This window comes from Oryctolagus cuniculus, chromosome 4 (assembly GCF_051225735.1).
Source record: "Oryctolagus cuniculus isolate XC-2025 breed Fujian yellow rabbit chromosome 4, ASM5122573v1, whole genome shotgun sequence".
Lineage (NCBI taxonomy): Eukaryota > Metazoa > Chordata > Mammalia > Lagomorpha > Leporidae > Oryctolagus > Oryctolagus cuniculus.
In genome coordinates, this window is record NC_142870.1 from 83,837,998 (window position 1) to 83,855,717 (window position 17,720).

The 17,720-nt window shown below is 53.9% G+C and overlaps 1 protein-coding gene and 1 long non-coding RNA gene across 4 annotated transcripts in view; one reads left to right on the plus strand and one right to left on the minus strand.

Moving 5' to 3' along the window:
• BDH1 (3-hydroxybutyrate dehydrogenase 1) overlaps positions 1-6,514 on the minus strand; it is a 37,644-nt gene extending 31,130 nt beyond the window's left edge. The window contains exon 1 of one of the 3 annotated variants that reach the window (XM_051818943.3): positions 6,305-6,514. The gene's annotated coding sequence lies outside the window, so the exon portion shown is untranslated. Of the gene's footprint in view, positions 1-824; positions 1,004-6,289 lie in introns of those variants that run through there. The other 2 variants (XM_051818941.3, XM_051818940.3) reach the window with 2 other exon arrangements.
• On the plus strand, positions 149-8,656 carry LOC138849310 (uncharacterized). The gene is made up of 2 exons (XR_011387982.2): positions 149-405; positions 8,254-8,656. It is a non-coding gene; the product is annotated as an uncharacterized LOC138849310 (long non-coding RNA).
• The last annotated feature ends 9,064 nt before the right edge of the window (positions 8,657-17,720 follow it).

Consider the following 17,720-nt stretch of genomic DNA (forward strand, 5'->3'; position numbering starts at 1 on the left):
CGCCCGCCGCAGCCAATCCCCGCGCCGCGGTCCCTTCCAGCCGGCGGGAGGGCGGGGAGCCGAGGGGGCTCGGCCAGGGCCGCGTTCCCATTGGCCAGGCCGGTACCGCCCAGACAGTGCCCCCTAGTCCCCGCGCGGGTGCGCAGGCGTGGCTCCCCGCCCGGCGGGGCCCAGGCCGGGCACCACCCAACATCCCCAGCCTGCCCCCTGCGGTGGCTCCACCTTGCCGCGTCCTCCTCCGTCCCCGGCCTCGTGGCCCGGTCGGTCCACCAACAGCCGCCGCTTCGGCTCTAGCCCCCGCAGCTGGCGTCCTGACCGCTGTCCGCATCCTTCCGGAGGGCACGGCGGGCCGGGACAGAGCCTCGCGGAGGACGCGGGAGGAGAAGGGGCACGGGGATCGAGGAGGTGGGTAGGGAAGGGAGCCGTGTCTGGAGCCCAGGGCTGACTACCCTATGAACTGGGGCAGTTCCTTCCCTCCCCGAGGCCTGGGTCCCCTTCGGTAAAATGCGCCAGCAGGGAGCGCCAAGTCCCGAGGGTTCACCTGGGAGCTGTGTGATCAACCCAGGTCCCCTGCTGGGCGCATTATTCCAAATAACCAACGCCCGGTCGTGCTCTCCGAGGAGGGCAGTGGGTGAGGACCACGGGTCTAGCGAGAATGGCCCAAGACCCTGCTTCGGCACCGGCGCGGCCTATAGGGCGCGATGCCCCCTTTCCCGGCCGCATCCCGGCGCCCGGGCTCAGTGGCCGCGCAAGGCCAAACCAAACTGAGCCGAGGGCGCTGGCGCATCCCGCCCGAGCGCGGACTTGCGGACCCCTCCTCTTACCTTTAACCAACCAGGCGGGGGCTCGGCCGCGGAGTGCTAGGCTGGTGCGCTCGGCGTAACCCTGCGCCGCGCAGGGACCCGCGCTCTAGGCCTGGAGGCTGCCGCCGTTTACTCCCCGAAGCCCTTCGACCGGCTCCCACACCAGCAGCCTCGAGGCCTCCAGTCTCCGCCGCCGGGATGCCCTGCACCCTTTGGTGCGCGCGTTGGGGCTGCGCCGGGCGGAGCCGGACGGCGGGCGTCGCGGGGGCGGGGAGTGATCCCGCGCCGCCTCTTTCGCGCCGGGCCTGGCCCTCGTCTGGCTGAAGGTGCCCGGAATCGCTAGGCACCCAGCCAGTTAACCCACTGCCGGTGTTCCACGTCGCCCCGAGCCGGGCGCAGATCCCTTCCACCGCCACCGTCTTCCTAGACCGCGAAGGGGGTGCGGAGGGGAGGTACCCGGGTCGGCGCGATCCGAGAAGGTGCGGCTCCAGGAAGTGGGGAAACCCCGGCAAGCAGGCGGCGCCTTCCAAGTCCTAAGCGTGTTTGCCGCCTTCAGCGCTCATCAGGGTGGGTGGCTGGGGGGGTTGGTTTTGAGTATCTTTTTGATCGGATGAAAATAAAAGATTTTCTCCTAAGCGTCGGTAGAGGAAATTTAACACTAGCACGGGTTCCCAGAGTTTCAACAATAGGGCATTAGAGGGAAACTGGCCACAGACCAGTTCTCCACCCCACTTCCGGGGCTCCCCACCCCCACTTCCCCTAAGGCCCCAAGGTGAGAGACAGGCTGCGGAGAAAAGATGTCAGGGCAAATTAGTGGCGGGACTATGGATAAATTGCAGAGACGGGTGAATGGAAGGGAGCCGGCAGATGCAAACAGGAGAGAAGTACTGGCCTGGGAGGACACCCGTCGGCTCTGATCCATGAGCTGCGTGACAGCCGGGGCTGGGTCTCCCTTTTTCTGCCAAGCGCCCCACCTCTGGAGCATTGAAGACTGGGAACCCATTTCACAGATGGGCTGAAGCCAGAGTGCTAGCTTCGGTGGTGGTGTTCCGTTGTAGTCTCTCGGTACATCTTGCCACCGCAACGAGAATGAATGGCTATACTGACTGAGTCACCGGGTTACACGTTGAGGGTCATGCGTGGCTAGAAACGCAGCTAAAGAAAGAAACTTTCCACCTGGGAAAACCATGTGAGTAGATCCTGACTCCGGACCGAGCAGTCAATGGAAATTTTAGTTCTATTTATGGAAGACAGAGGACATTGGGACTGTCTGGGCCTATGAGGCACCTCCAGTAACTAGCCCTCAGCTCCCACCCGCTGTACCGTGGTAACCGTCGGCATGCAGGTACACCCCGAGTGCACCTTGCCTCAGCTGTCCAGGTGTCTCTTGCTTCAAGGCTTCTCTGTCACTCAGCCTGGGAGTTGTTCTGACACACAAATAAACGGGCAAGTGCTAAGGGGCTAGCACCTGGTGAGACAGCCTCTTACCTGTGTTCTACAGGGCAGATGGAGGAATACTCCCCTCCCGTTCTTCCAGTGAGCAATTCTTTTTTTTTTTTTTTTTTTTTTTTTTTTTTTTTTGACAGGCAGAGTGGACAGTGAGAGAGAGAGACAGAGAGAAAGGTCTTCCTTTTGCCGTTGGTTCACCCTCCAATGGCTGCCGCGGCCGGCGCGCTGCGGCCGGCGCACCGCGCTGATCCGATGGCAGGAGCCAGGAGCCAGGTGCTTTTCCTGGTCTCCCATGGGGTGCAGGGCCCAAGCACCTGGGCCATCCTCCACTGCACTCCCTGGCCACAGCAGAGGGCTGGCCTGGAAGAGGGGCAACCGGGACAGAATCCGGCGCCCCGACCGGGACTAGAACCCGGTGTGCCGGCGCCGCTAGGCGGAGGATTAGCCTAGTGAGCCGCGGCGCCGGCCAATTCTTTTTTTTTTTTTAATTTATTTTTTTAAATTACTTAAAGAAAAATTATTTGAAAGGTAGTTTTAGAGACAAGGGGAGAGACAGTGACAGGCAGAAAGAGAGAGCTCCCACCTGCTGGTTCCCTCCCCAAATGGCTGCAATGGCCAGGGCTGGGCCAGGCCAAAGCTAGGAGCCAGGAGCTTCTTCCAGGTCTCCCATGTGAGAGCAGGGGTCCAAGTACTTGGCCTTTCATCTGCTGCTTTCCCAGGCACGTTAGGAGTGAGCTGGGTGGGAAGCAGACAGTCTGGTCTCCAATCGGCACCCGTATAGGATGCTGGCATCACAGGCCGTGGGTGGCTTTACCCGTTACACCACAGTGCCGGCCTCTCTGTGATCAATTCTGAGGTGCATCCTAGACAGCTCCTAAAATACCAGCGCCTGCTTGCCCACGGCGGTGACCAGCTTGAGCATCTCAGAGATGTCCCCATGGGTCGCCTTTCCCTATCTGACTCTTCCTTGTCCTCTTCTCCTGTTCCTTGGGATTTTGTCACGTGGCTTTGACATGACTGCAGACCCTCAGGGAGCTGGCTGCAGGAGGGATGTGTTTCCTGCCGTAACAACGTGGAGGGTAACTGCCCGCCCTGAGCGGCGACCAGCGCGGGGCTGCAGAGCGTGCAGGAGCCCGAGCCTGGCACGTCCACAGAGGCTAGCCCACCAACACTGCATCTCGTGTCAAGGGGCTTTGTACATCTCCACAGATTCCTGTTGTGTTGGCCAAACTCTCTTTCCCTGAGAACCCCTCCTAGAAAGTGTGCCTCAGCCCCGGGTTAGGTTGTGTGCGGAGAGGCTGCCTGCCTCGGTCCTGAGCAACGGCACTTTCATTTCATAACGGACTCCAAGTGGAATTGGAACTTGTTCGCTCCGTGGTTAACATTCCTGTCTATCAGGTGTATTCCCTGTGAGGTTTGTTCTCATTCTCCCCCCTTTTAAGCATTGTAGAAAAGGAAAAAAAAAAAAAAGTATGGCTCAGGAACTCATGCGCTGATCATCCATCCCCTTGTTTCAATCACACGAAACAGACTTGTCGAGCCCCTGCTCAGTGTCTGCATTTGGTGGGGGGGGCTGAGTAAGCACGCAGGTAAACCCACAAGGTGTATCTCAACCTGCCTATCAGCCTTGTTCCCACCAGCCCTTTCCCAGCCCTGCTACCCGAGAGCCCATCCATCTGTTTAATTGAGCTTCTGCTCTTTGGTTTCCCAACTGCCCTGTTCTCTAGGGCTTCACTAATATTAGCTCTCAGAGGCAGGCAGAAAATTCACAGGAGGACGGGCCAGGAGCAAGGCTGGGACTTGGTGACAGACGAAACCATTCTCAGCCCCACCTTGACTCTGTCCTCTCCCTCTGAGTTTCTGGCTGCCGCCCCTGGAACTGGAGAGAGCCAGCCGTGAGGCTGAATCAGCACACGCCAGGACTCAGCCCCTGTAAAAGCCGCTCCTCTGCCCAGAGCCGAGACCAGGGCCGGGGTCTGGGCGCCTAGCACGCTTCATCTCAGCCCCAGGAGGGTGCTGGAGCAAATCACCAAGCTGGGTTTGGGGGTAAAGCAGCCCTTATCCCTGCCTTCAGGGAGGGAAGGGAGACTTGCCCGCAAGCTTCCTGGATCATCCCAGGTCGTGTGCGTGCTCACGAGGGGGCCGTGCATGTGGTTCTGTGTGGAGTCCAGGCTAGGCTTTGCAGAAGAGGGCATCCTGCGAGAGTCCCAGGAGCATGGAAGCATCCTAAATGTCCCCCTGCCCACAGCGCCCATGGGTGCTTGCCTCTCTCTCTGGATCAGCTCCTAATTGCCTCTGGGCTCACACCCCTTGGGAATACCAGTCCCAGCTAATCATCCCCTCACCTTTCTGGGCCGCAGCCCCGCCCCATATCTGAATGCCCTTGGTCTTTTGTGCCCAGGGCCCCACAGTGCAGGCTGAGTCTGGCCAGAAGCTGGCCACCTCCAAGCATTCGCCGAACCTGAGGCTCTGCTGAAGTGTGTGCTGTCCCACACAAGCAGCGACACCGTCTGCTGCCCCAGCCCCACAAGGTTTCTGTTTGCTTTGGTGCAAAATTTCTTTAAAAAATTGTTTTTTCTGGAAATCAGACCTTCCACCTGCAGAATGTTAGAAGCATCCAGCGGCTTTTTCTGTAAGTGGCAGCGAAGGAAGGAAGCGGCCCAGCGTATTTTTCTGGCACCCAGGATCTAGCACGTTGAGCCCTCGACAGTGGGGCCCAACGTGACCACAATACTGAACCCGGCTGTTGAATGGGAACTGGAGAGGCCGCCTTTTCCCTGCGCCAGAGAGCAAGCTCTAGGGGAGAAGGGGAGAAGGCCAGGCACACCACCCACCCCTTTCTGTCTGCTGACTCTGCCACTGGGTTGAGTGTGTGGGACTGGGGGAGGGGGCGGGTCTGGAAATTTAAGCAAAGGTCTTCTGAGCTCATTGGAATCTTCGAAGAGGGGAGAAAATGAGATAAAATAACCACTGTGCCCCCTCCCGCCTCTGTCCATCCCACCTTGAGCTACAGGGACCCATAAACTTCCTGTCTTCATGCCTCCAGTTTCGAGTGCCGAGCCCTGATTATATATACCCCAGATTTCGCTGTGCCCTTGGAATGCGATGACCAGCCAGTGAGAGGGTCGCTCTGTTCAACAATGCAGCTTAGCAGTGAAAGGCTGGTGTCAGCCCCTGTGCCAAGTGCCCTCTATGCATTCGTTTCCTTACTCCTGCAGCAACCCTGAAAGCAACCTAACATTATGCCCACTTTGCAGCTGACCTGAAGAGGTCAAGTAATTTTCCCACGGCAACACAAGTAGGAAGTGGCAGGGACAGAGCCCGCCTGAGTCTATCCTTCTCTGGGGACCTGGCTCCAAGCATACTGCCTGGCCCTGGGTGTTGAGAAGAAAGACTCGCCTTTGCTGGGGCTAGAGAGCAAGTCTCGTGCACAGGTGATGCGTAAAGCCGCCTGGTGATAAAACCTCACACGTGTATCTATCAATATCTCAATGTATAACCAGGGGGTACTGTTTCTGTAGCTGATCCCTGGAATTGCTCTGTTACACGGAAATTCCTCTCAGTGAGCGCAACACATATGCTAATTTCTGATGCCCTCACCTAGAAAAAGTAATGTTAGGTTCTATTTGACCGCGTAAACTTTGAGCGACAAAAATGTGAGATAGGATTCTCAACTGCTAAATGATTTAAGTTTCTGAACTTCAAATTATTTCTTCCAAAGAGTATTTAATATATTATCATAAGCTGTTTTTTAAAAACAAGATAAAAATACATGTGCTGTTTTGATGAACTTTTTTCCAGTCTTTCCCTCCAATGAATGCATTTTTTTATATTATTTTCATTACTGCTCTTGCTGCCAGGGACAGAGCCTGCTATTTTGAAAAGAGAATCAAATTGCAGAGCTATCTGTCTGGGGTTGCCAGCACTTTGTCTTTCCAAAGGCCTGTTTGCTCCTTCCCGCCCAGCCCTGCCCAAGGCTTGGAGTACTTCCTCCCTCCAAGGGCAGCGCTCCGCCTCTCTCACCTTGGCTCACTCACCTGGGCCTCGCTCACCTTGGCGGCAGGTGCACCCGGCCTCCCTCTGCACTCAGCTCTCAGGGCTGCCTCCGGGCGAGTGGGCAGTCAGCTGCCCTGGAATCCTCTCAAGTCTCTGGTAGAGCATAAAAGACACCCTGGAGACCTCAGCTTCTCCTGGGAGAGGCAGGAAATTTCACACACAGGTGATAAAACACAGCCGGAGAGGTTTTTGTGTCTGTCATTGAATAGGCAAAGTTCAGCTGTATAACTGTTTGCTTTAAGCTTAAAGTGTCTGTGAGCCTGGCCCCTTGACAAGTGGAAGGTCAAGGGTAGATGCTGCTATTTAAAATTTTTTTTTTAAGTAAATGATGCCAAAGGTCAGCCTCAGCTGACTCCATCTTAAGCCCTCCCGGTCAGGTGTGTGGGGGCAGAAATTCACACAGGCACACGGGTCTCATCACAAGGAGAAGGATCCAGAGGGTGTCAGAGCCTGATTCAGAATCGGCACCCGGGCAAGACCACCACAGGGCTCAGGGGACTTGCAAGAAGGTGAGGCCGAAGCCGTAGGTCTGATGTCCTGACGGAGGCAAGGGAAAGTACGGCCGAGATAAGCAGAGCCCCGAGCCGGCCCCTTAGTGTCCCACGTCCTGCAGTTCAAGCAAAGGGAAAATCAAACAGCCCCATTCAGGCAGGACCATGGATGACGCAGATCCTGCAGGAGTAGTGGGTGAGGAACCCCACCAGGCTAGGAGCAGGGACTGTCCTGGGCAAAGGCGAGTGAAGACAGTGACTACAGATAAGTGCCCACTACAGCCGCGGGGCCAGTTCCAGAAACAAAGGCCAATGTCACGAATGTTTCTGCCATTGTTTGCTATGGATATGACTCTGTGTGTTCCTGTACGTGTATAGCAAATTGCTTTGCTTTCTTCCTTTCCTTACCCTTTTGTCACATGTAAGATGTACTGACTTTGTCCCATGTATTTAAATATTGTTCACTTTCCAGGGTGGGATTTAAGTTACAGGATATCAAGGAGCAGGTGGCCTTGTGGATCTGAGGCCCTGCGCCCTCCCCTGGGCTGGGAGTCTGACCTTGTCATGTCTGCATGTGGAGGGCACGCATGCTGTAAGGAGATGGGTGCCGGGTTGACAAGGAGTGGGCTTCTGGTGGTGACTGTGTCGGCCTGGTCACACCACAGTGCGTGGGTAGCTGCTCAGACATCCTGGATGCTTCTGTGAAGGTGGTTTTGGGTGAGATTGACAGGTAGGCTGATGGAGTTCCAGTGAAGCAGCCTGCCCGCTGTGATGTGGGTGCCTCACGTGGTGGATGCTTCCAGGAGACGGCCCTGCCCTGCGACTCCACCTGCAGCTCTTCCCTGGGGCTCGGATTCCTTCAAATCAATCTCTTCCTGCCTCTGCCCCTCAGCAGACACACACACACACACACACACACACACGCACACACGCACAGGCACACAAGGTGAAAGTGAGTGCGCTTCCGTGAGTGTTTTAAAGCCTGTGTGTGTGCGTGTGTGTGTGTGCTGCTTCTGTCTCCTGGTGGGCCCTGACCAACACACCCAAACCCACCCGAGTGGCGGGCTTCCCTGACTGCACCTGATGCAGTGTGGAAGCTGGTTAAGCAGATTCCTCTGCTGTGGAATCGCGCCCCCTTTGTGTCTGGGATGGCACCGTCAGAGGTAGGAGGGCTGGTCTCAGGCAGCGCTGGGACGTGGCAGCCTTGCTTTCCCCTGTCTCTACAACCTGAGGCCTCTGCAGGTGCTCACAGCCCAGGGTGAGAACAGACACGTCTGCAACTGCCTGTGTCCAGGGCTGCGTGGGCCAGGTGACACAGCTCAGGCATAGCCATGGGGCTCTGGGAGGGTGGAGGAGGCACCTGCCCCTTCAGGGTGGGGCCAAGGAGAAGGCTGCATGGAGATGGGATTCAAAAATAGGTGGAGTATTTCTCCTCCAACTTTTAATTTTGACAGTTTAAATTTAACAGAAAAGATAAAAGAATGAAGGCTGATGTAGCACAGTGGGTTAAGCCACCGCCTCTGACGCAGTCATCCCAAATGGGCGCCAGTTCAAACCCGGCTGCTCTACTTCTGATCCAGCTCCCTGCTAAAGCAGCTGAGAAAGCAGCAGAAGATGGCCCAAGTGCTTGGGCCCCTGCACCCACGTGGGAGACCAACCAGGAAGAAGCTCCTGACTCCTGATCCAGCCCTGGCTGTTGCAGTTTCCTGGGGAGTGAACCAGCAGATGGAAGTCCTCTCTCTCTGTCCTTTTCTCTCTGTAACTCTGCCTTTCAAATACATAAGTAAATCGTTTTTTTTAAGAGGAAAGTGTAATGAACACTCAAACATCCATAATCAATAAATCAGTGATCGTTAAGTTTGTCCTATTTGCTTTCTATTTCTCTCTATACATCTACACACACATTGCTGAACTGATCAATAGCTGCAGAGACATACCACTTCCAAATATTTTAGCCTTTATATCAGAAGAACAGACAATTCTGCTACATCACTATGAAGCTATGTCATAGTCAAAAGAGTTAGCATTGATAACGTTATCTGATTAGTCCTCGAGTGTTCCGGTAATGCCCTTCCATCACGGTGCCCATCAAGGATCGTCCCTTCAGTCCCCTGTAATCCAGAACCTCACCCTGTGTTTTGGGACGGGGAGGGGCATTCCTCATAATATCGGCAGGTTGATGGGTCCCGGCCAGCTGCTCTGTGAATGTTCCCAGATCAAGATTTGCCTGATCGGTTCCCCCTGGTCTGGACTCAGGTGAAACACTTGCAATAAGAATCCTTTTCAGGTACTGCTGAGAGGAGATTTGGTCAACCCTCTGCAGCCAGGAGCAGGCCGGCAGGGAGTGGCTATCGGGACTGTCCTCTGGGGCAGCCCCAAGTCGGGGGGTCTTAGGACACACCCAGAGGCAAATTGCCAGGGGAAAGCCCTGGTTCAGGAGGGATGCAGGCTCAGAACAGCCTGGCCCACGCCAGCGGCCAACTGGAAGGAGGAGGGTGTGGACTTGAACAGACCAAAGAGAGCAGACGAGGAGGCCGCGGGAGGCTGCGGAGGGCATCTCCTGACTGCAGTGGGCTGCTTCCCTGTCCCATCCAGCAGGCTGTGCAGGAATGTGTGTGTGTGTGTGCGTGCACGCGCTGCTTCTGTCTCCTGGTGGGCCCTGACCAACACACCCACACACACCCGAGTGGCGGGCTTCCCTGACTGCACCTGATGCAGCGTGGAAGCTGGTTAAGCAGATTCCTCTCCTGTGGAATCGCGCCCCCTTTGTGTCTGGGACGGCCCTTTCTCAGGGGTCTGGGGCACCACCTCCCGCGCCCTGGATGGGGCTCACCTTCTCCACAGCAGGCTTCCATGTTGCAATCCCTGGGTCAGATCTGCAGTGGTGCAGGATGTGGGACACGAGTTGGGGTCCCAGTGGGTCAGAGAAGAGCCCAGGATAGCCGAGAACGCGAAGGGGAGGAGTGGGGGAGGTTGGAAACAGAAGAGCACCAGCTTGTCCAGTCCAGGCTTCCCATGTGACCGCACTAGAAGGAAAGGCGGGACCTGCAGTGTGAGGGGTGAGCCGTGTCGGATGCCGAGCAGTGTCAGGGTTCAGGTGCCGTATTGGGTGCTGTGCTGTGTTGGGGTGTGGGTGCCAGGTCGGGGTGCAGGTGTCGTGACCGGGTACCAGTGTCAGCTGGAGTTCAGGACCAGCCAAGTCATCCTCAGGGTTTTCCCTTGATCAGCTGCCACCCAAGAATGTGAGGCGCTGGCAGCAGAGAAGGTGGAAAACCATGAAGGGAGACAGTGTTCTGACAAGCAGAGGGGCTCAGGAGATGTCCCCCCACATATGTACACAGCAGGGCTCTCCCCATGGTGAGAGGCTGCACATTAGAAGGCAGGGGCCACAGCCTTGCCCCAAAGGGTGCCAGAGAGAATCAGCACATCCAGACCCTGCAGGAGCGAGGCCAGGAGGCAAGAAAAAGCCGCGAAATGTGAACGAGAGCCGTGAAACCAGCATGACTGCAGGCGCTCTCCTGAAGCTCGACCACTTACTAGAATTACCATCGACTGCTAGCAGCATCGTGGAGCTCAGAAAGTTGACACAAAGCAAATAATGGGGGAAAATGAAATGTTTTCCTACTCAGACAGCATAACAGTAAAAACTCACTGTACTCCCAAGAGCATCAAAAATCGTGAAGTGCCTGGCAATGACAAGGAAACATAATAAGGTCCTTGTAGTGCAAGTCTCAGCCTTAGCGCGAGGCGTGCCAGCTGCACTGGAAAACAAGCCGCACCGCGTTTCCCGGCGGGAAGGCAGCATTATAAGGGATGGATTTTCTCCTCCCATATTCATCTAGAGCTCAGTGCACATATTTTTGGGGGGGTGGGGATTAGTAGTTTAGTAGTTAGAGGAGAAAAACTCGACCAATTGATTCGTTGATTCTGAAGGCTCAAATATGCAGCTGTACTCAGGGGCAAGTGTTGCATTTGTGTTGATCATAAGATCAAAACATACTACAAAGCTCAGGTAATTAGAAAAGTATGTAAAGACATTTTAAAAATAATACATGTTAAAGTACGGTGCTGGTCCATGAATAGAAAAAATCAGATTAATGGAACAAATAGTTCAGAAAAGAAGCACAGATTAGTAGAAATTCAGTATACAATAAGAGCAGCATTTCTAATAACAAAGATGACTGGAGTAGGGACAATTGTATGTTAAATATACCATTTACAAAAATAAACTGTGTGTGGATTAAAGACTTACAAGTGAAAACCAAAGCTATAAAAACACCAGAAGGAAACATACGAGACTGTTTCTATAATTTGTTGGAAACATTTTATTTATTTATTTCACTTATTTGAAAGGCAGAGACACACAGAGAGAGTGTTCCATGTGCTGGTTCACTTTCCAAATGCCCATAACAGCTGGAGACCTCATACTACGTCTCCCGTGTTGGGGGCAGGGACCCACAGACTTTGCCATCACGTGCTACCTCTCGGGGTGCACATTCACAGGAAACTGTGGAACTGGAAGCAGAGCCAGGGCCCACACGCTAGGACTCCTACATGGGATGTGGGCACCCCCACCAACGTCTTAACTCTGAGGTCAAATGGCTACCCCGACTTTTTAATTAATTTTTTAACTTTTATTTAATGAATATAATTTCCAAAGTACAGCTTATGGATTACAATGGCTTCCCCCCCAACTCATAACTTCCCTCCCACCCCCCGCTCTCTCTCCCTTTCCATTCACATCAAGATTCACTTTCAATTCTCTTTATATACAGAAGATCAGTTTAGTATATATTAAGTAAAGATTTCAACAGTTTGCACCCATACAGAAACACAAAGTGAAAAATATTGTTTGAGTACCAGTTATAGCATTAAATCACAATGTACAGCACATTAAATACAGAGATCCTACATGAGGAGTAAGTGCACTGTGACTCCTGTTGTTGACTTAACAAATTGACACTCTTGTTTATGGTGTCAGTAATCACCCTAGGCTCTTGTCATGAGTTGCCTCGGCTATGGAAGCCTTTTGAGTTCGCCAACTCTGATCATTTTTGGACAAGATCATAGTCAAAGTGGAAGTTCTCTCCTCCCTTCAGAGAAAGGTATCTCCTTCTTTGATGACCTGTTCTTTCCACTGGGATCTCACTCACAGAGATCTTTCATTTAGGTTTTTGTTTGTTTGCTTATTTTTATTTTATTTTATTTTATTTTATTTTATTTTATTTTTGCCAGAGTGTCTTGGCTTTCTATGCCTGAAATACTCTCATGGGCTTTTCAGCTGGATCCACATGCCTTAACGGCTGATTCTGAGGCCAGAGTGCTGTTTAGGATATCTGCCATTCTATGGGTCTGCTGTGTATCCTGCTTCCCATGTTGGATCGTTCTCTCCCTTTTTTATTCTATCAGTTAGTATTAGCATACTCTAGTCTTGTTTATGTGATCCCTTTGACTCTTAGTCCTATCATTATGATCAATTGTGAACAGAAATCGATCACTTGGACTAGTGAGATGGCATTGGTACATGCCACCTTGTTCAGATTGAATTGGAATCCCCTGGTATGTTTCTAACTCTACCATTTGGGGCAAGTCTGATTGAGCATGTCCCAAATTGTACATCTCTTCCTTCTCTTTTTAATTAAAAATGTAAAAGACCTACTGTCATACACATTTTTCAATTCCAGTATTAGCTTATTCATTCATTCTACATATACTTATTGAGCATGGACTATAAAGAATTCTAACCACTGATGTGGGCACTAGAGACCTAGCAAAATTCCCATCTTTTGGGGACTTCCGTTGTGGCCAATGCTGAACACATGTGAGGTCCCCTTTCCCCAGACACAGGCACGGACCTTGTGCCTCATTTGAGTGGGGTGGGGTTGGGGGGCGGAGTTGCACTGAAACCAGACGGAAATGTTTGCTCAGCCTTGGCCAGAAGCATACAGCCAACTGGAGGGAAGTTCACTCGGGAAGTAAGAGGCAGGCTCTGTTTCCTGAGGGGACAGCAGTGGAGTCCCCAAGGACCCTCACGGTGGCAGCCTCGTGTGGCCGGCCTCGCACATCTGCGCACCCTCCCGTCAATCCGGTGAGACTGCTTCCTGACGTTTACACTCCCCAGGATTCAGTGAGGGTCAAAGCAAGTGTTCCCCAGTCCTCAGGATCCGGAGGGCGGATGGCCTAAGGGGACCCCTGAAAAATGGTGGAGCCCACTCTTGCTGCTCTGGTCTTTACTATTCTGTTTATTTATTTATTTATTTGAGAGGTAGAGTTACAGACAATGAGAGGGAAAGACAGAGAGGAAGGTCTTCCTTCCACCGGTTCACTCCCCAAATGGCCGAAATGACTGAAGCTGCGCTGATCCAAAGCCAGGAGCCAGGTGCTTCTTCCAGGTCTCCCATGAAGATGCAGAGGTCTGAGCACTTGGGCCATCTTCTACTGCTTTCCCAGGCCATAGCAGAGAGCTGGATTGGAAGAGGAGCAGCCAGGACTAGAACCGGCGCCCATGTGGGATGCCGGCGCCACGGGAGGAGGATTAACCTACTGTGGCATGGGGCCAGCCCCTGGTTGTTACTATTCTTAAAGTTCTCAAAGGGACAGAGGCCTCTGTCTATGATGCTGGCATCCCATATGGGCACCAGTTCAAATCTCAGCTGCTCCACTTCCCATCCAGCTCACTGATAATGTGCCTGGGAAAGCAGTGGATGATGGCCCCATTTCCTGGGTTCCTGCACCCATGTGGGAGACCTGGATGGGGTTCCTGGCTCCTGGCATCAGCCTGGCCCAGACCTGGCTATTGTGGGCATTTGGGGAGTGAACCAGTGGATGGAAAATCTCTCTCTTTTTCTCTCTCTCTATCTGTAATTCTGCCTTTCAAATAAATAAACAAATCTTTACAAAAGAATTTATAGCTGGGATTTTGCCTCTCTTGCAGCCCCCCTTCTGATCACTCAATCAGGCGGTCTCTGACTTGCCTCTCAAATAAATAAATCTTAAAAAAAAAATTGATGCCTCACAGTGTATCACTAAGCAATGGCCATGGCCTCCGCCGGTGACGAGTGAGTGGCCTCCACACACACAGTCGTTAACCGCCTGACTCCTCTTCTGGAGAGATTGCTGTGAGTGTGACAAAACTCAGGCGATGGAAGATGCCCCTAAAATCTAGGGCGAAACAAAACTGGGCTCTGTGTGCAGTTGTAGGTATTCATTCCCTTAATCAAATTACCAGAGACAAGAGCATCATGTTGTTCCCAGGTGCTCCGTGGCGTTCAAAGCAGGGGGACCCGCAATCCTTAGAGGTATTTGGAACCTTGCTTTCTGCCCCTCGGGTTCTTTGCAGAGCCCCGCTAAGTCGTAAGGGCGTCTGGGACCCAGGCCGAAGGCTTGCCCTGGACCGGCCGTGATTTTTCTCAAGGATCCAGGTTAGATAACCGCGGTCTTGGGTGGCACGGCCAGCTGCAGGGGAGTCAGGCCTCGGCAGCCCCCTCCATGAGATGAGCCTGTGCCTGCTGCCCCCACAAGCCCCCGGCTGCTGACCCACTCAGCCTGTGTCTTTACCTGATGGGCCCTGACTGCCCTCGCGGCGCTCACGGCGTCCGTTCAGAGCACGCACGCTGGCCCTTCTCCACGTCCAGTCCGACCGGGCCTGGCCTCCCACTTCCCGTCCTGACGCCCTCTCTTACATTTCTGCTTCCAGGCTGCTCTGCTTCTCTCAGGCCTCCCCGGCCCTTGCAAGCGTCCTAGAGCATTGCTGCGGAGGAGGGGCTTCTCCTCGTGGGGGCGATCTTGGAAGCCGAGGGACTTCAGGGACCCTGCTCAAAGTGGGGGGGGGGGGTGTCATGGAGACAGCGCAGCAGGAGCAGCCATCCAACCCACCCCTGCTTTGGGCAGCTGCCCCTTACAGAATAGCACCAGCCCCTCCAGACGAAACCGCAGTCTTGGGTGTGTGTCAACAGGACTTGGACAGGAGGCACAAGGACACAGAGCCCCTTACTCCTTGTGTTCGTCCTGCTTCCACCCTCTCCCCGGTCCAGGCGCTCTCACTTGGGGGCCTACAAATACAAATCCTCTTATTCTGCTCCTGCACTCAACAAGGACTTATTGCGCACGATTTGCCCAAAAGCACAGGGGACATAACCTGGGAAAAATTCATACAAACCGCTGCCCACATGGAGCTTTGGTGTTAGTGAGGGAGACAGAGACAGAAGATAAACGAGATAAATGCACAAAGACGAGATAAATGCCATCAGTGACACATCCTAAGGATAAAAACAAAGTGGGAAACAAGGCTAGGAAGCTGCTGGAGATGTAGGAATGGTGGAGATGTTTGAATGAGGCTGAAGGAGATAGAGCAGCGAGCCACACAGAGATCTAGCCAACAGGGGTGGAGCTACGGTTTGTGCACGCGCACAGACGGTTCAGTCACCTGGGGCACGGCCAGAGACTCAGCCGCTCGCGGAGTTGCTCAGAGCAAAGCTTTCTGTGCTGGTGACAAGGAAAGGAGACGGTGGGGACTCTGGGCAGAGTTCCCAGAGAAACTGCAGCTTTTATAGCAAGGGGTAGGGCAGTGTCCAGGACGCAGCGCGAGAGGGAGAGGGCACTGTCGCTCACACGACGCGGGCCACGGGCGCTGTCATGTTTCTCCATACCCATGTGTTCAGAAAACGGAGGCCACGGGGCCGTGTCCTCCCTAGGGGAGAACTGAGAGTGAGACGAGAAAAGATCAGTTTAGATTTGGCTCAGGGGTTTTCTCGGCTTTAACTGCTCCTTGTCCATGGTGCTCTGGCCCCACTGACTGTGACACTGCAAGACAAACTCTCTGGGAACATTCTGTGAAAAACAGGGGTTTGGACTCCTTGCCTGTGCTCCAGGGCTCCCCTTCTTTTGCCTAAATCCTACCCTTCCGCTTGCAAAGTCTCCCCCTGAGAATTTCACTCTTCATTTCTAGGGGTGAGGCGGCAGGGTCATTCTTCTGTTACTACTTCAGAGGGGTCAGCTTCCTGTCCTTCTGACAGGGCACAGGAACAGGCATTTAGTCTGGCGGTTAAGGCATCTGACTCCACATCAGAATACCTGGGGGCCTGCTCCCTGGCTCTCCAGCGCCCCACACCAGCTTCCAGTTAATGCAGCCCCTGGGAGACGGCTGGGGATGGCTCAGGTAGATGGCTCAGGTCAGAGGCCTTGCCACCCTCAGGGGAGACTTTGACTGAGTTCCTGGATCCTGGCCTTGGTTTGGCCCAGCCCTGGCCATTGCAGGCATTTGGGAAGTGGACCAGCAGATGGGAGATCTCACTCCCTCTCTCTCTCCCTCTCTCCCTCCCTCTCCCTTTCTCCCTCCCTCTCCCTCTCCCTCTCCCTCTCTCTTTCAAACCAAAAACGAAACAAAATCATTGAGTGGTTTTGCTATTAGCCCAGAATTGAGTATCCTCGTCTGGCAGAAATCAGTCATTCCCAGGAATCCCCATAATCACTTCCTGGTCTTGGGCAGAGCCAAGTTACAGAGAGTCAATCTGTGGTCTTGGGGCAGGCTCCGTTGTCCTTGGAATATCGTAGGCCTGGCTAGTTCGTGGTTTCTTGAGAAATTTGTGCCTTTCTTTTGATTCCTTATGTCCCATCTCTGCCAGAGAACTCAGGGCTTTCACTGTGCTGTTACCAGAAACCTCCTTTGATGGAGCGGCTGTTACCAAAGGCTCTGTCCCCACCCAATGCCAAGTCAGATCAACGAGGACAAGGCGTGGGGGTAAAGGAAAAAGGAAGTTTAATCTGCCGACAGGTGAGAGGGTGGCAGGCCTCTGAGTCTCAAGGAAGACTGCCCTCCTGGACGAGGGTGCTTTGGAGGTTCCTAAGGGGGCTGGCAGAATTGCAAAGAAGCCTGAGCCTCTGGTGTCAGGGGCTGAGGTCCGACACTAGATTGATGACGAAGACACCGCTTCCGTGCTTCATCCTTGAGATCCACTGCTGGGAGATGAGACCTAGCCTGACCAGGCTGTCGTGCTCCGGCTGCCTGGCTGGTATGATGGCCAAGTGTGCGTCAGTCAGCCCAGGGGCCCCGTGCAGGTGGCAGTCACTTTTTGCCCAGGACCTGGAATTCCCCCACCCACACCTGGGATTCCCTTAAATGAAACTCCCGAAGGTGATGCTGGCCACCAGTATGTTATCCATGGGAGACGCTGATCTGAATCCTGGAGGGCTTGGCTGTAGCACTCCCTCAGGTCTGAGAGTGAAGCTCCAGGGGCTGCCTGGGGGCGGCAGCCGGATGGTATCTAGCAGGTGCATGCAAGGCCCTGCTTGGGGCTCAGTTTCATGGTGATACGAAAACCAGCCACACATCGTGAGACTTTCCCTTCTTTAATTGTGGTTTTCTCAGCTCTTTACTCAAATGCTCTTGTGAATTGGGAGAGAAGGAGAGACAGAGAGAGAGAGAGAGAGAGAGAGAGAGAGAATCTTCCATCTGCTGGTTCATTTCTCAAATGGCTGCAATGGCCAGGACTGGGCCAGGCCAAACCCAGGAGGCAGGAGCTTCATCTGGGTCCCCCACGTGGGTGCCGGGGCCCAAGCGCTTGCAACGTCCTCTGCTGCTTTCCCAGGTGCATTAGCAGGGAGCTGGATCAGAAGTGGAGCGACCAGGACTCTAAGTGGTGTCTACATGGGTTGCAGCCCTGTAGCCACAGTTTAACCCACTGCACCACAGCACCGGCCCCCAGACCCAGATTTTTAAACAGATAGTGCGGGGGTGTTACCAGGAGGTCTACAGCGTCTGCTCAAACCCTGACTGAGGAGCCTGTTTAAAGCTGCCAAGTCTCCGCCTGTTGCTTCAGGTGTCAGTGACCACTGCTTAATCCTGGCCCAGTGACCACTCTGCTTTAGGTTGGACACTGCCAGCCCATCCTACCTGACTGGGGCCATACCCCTGGACTAACCT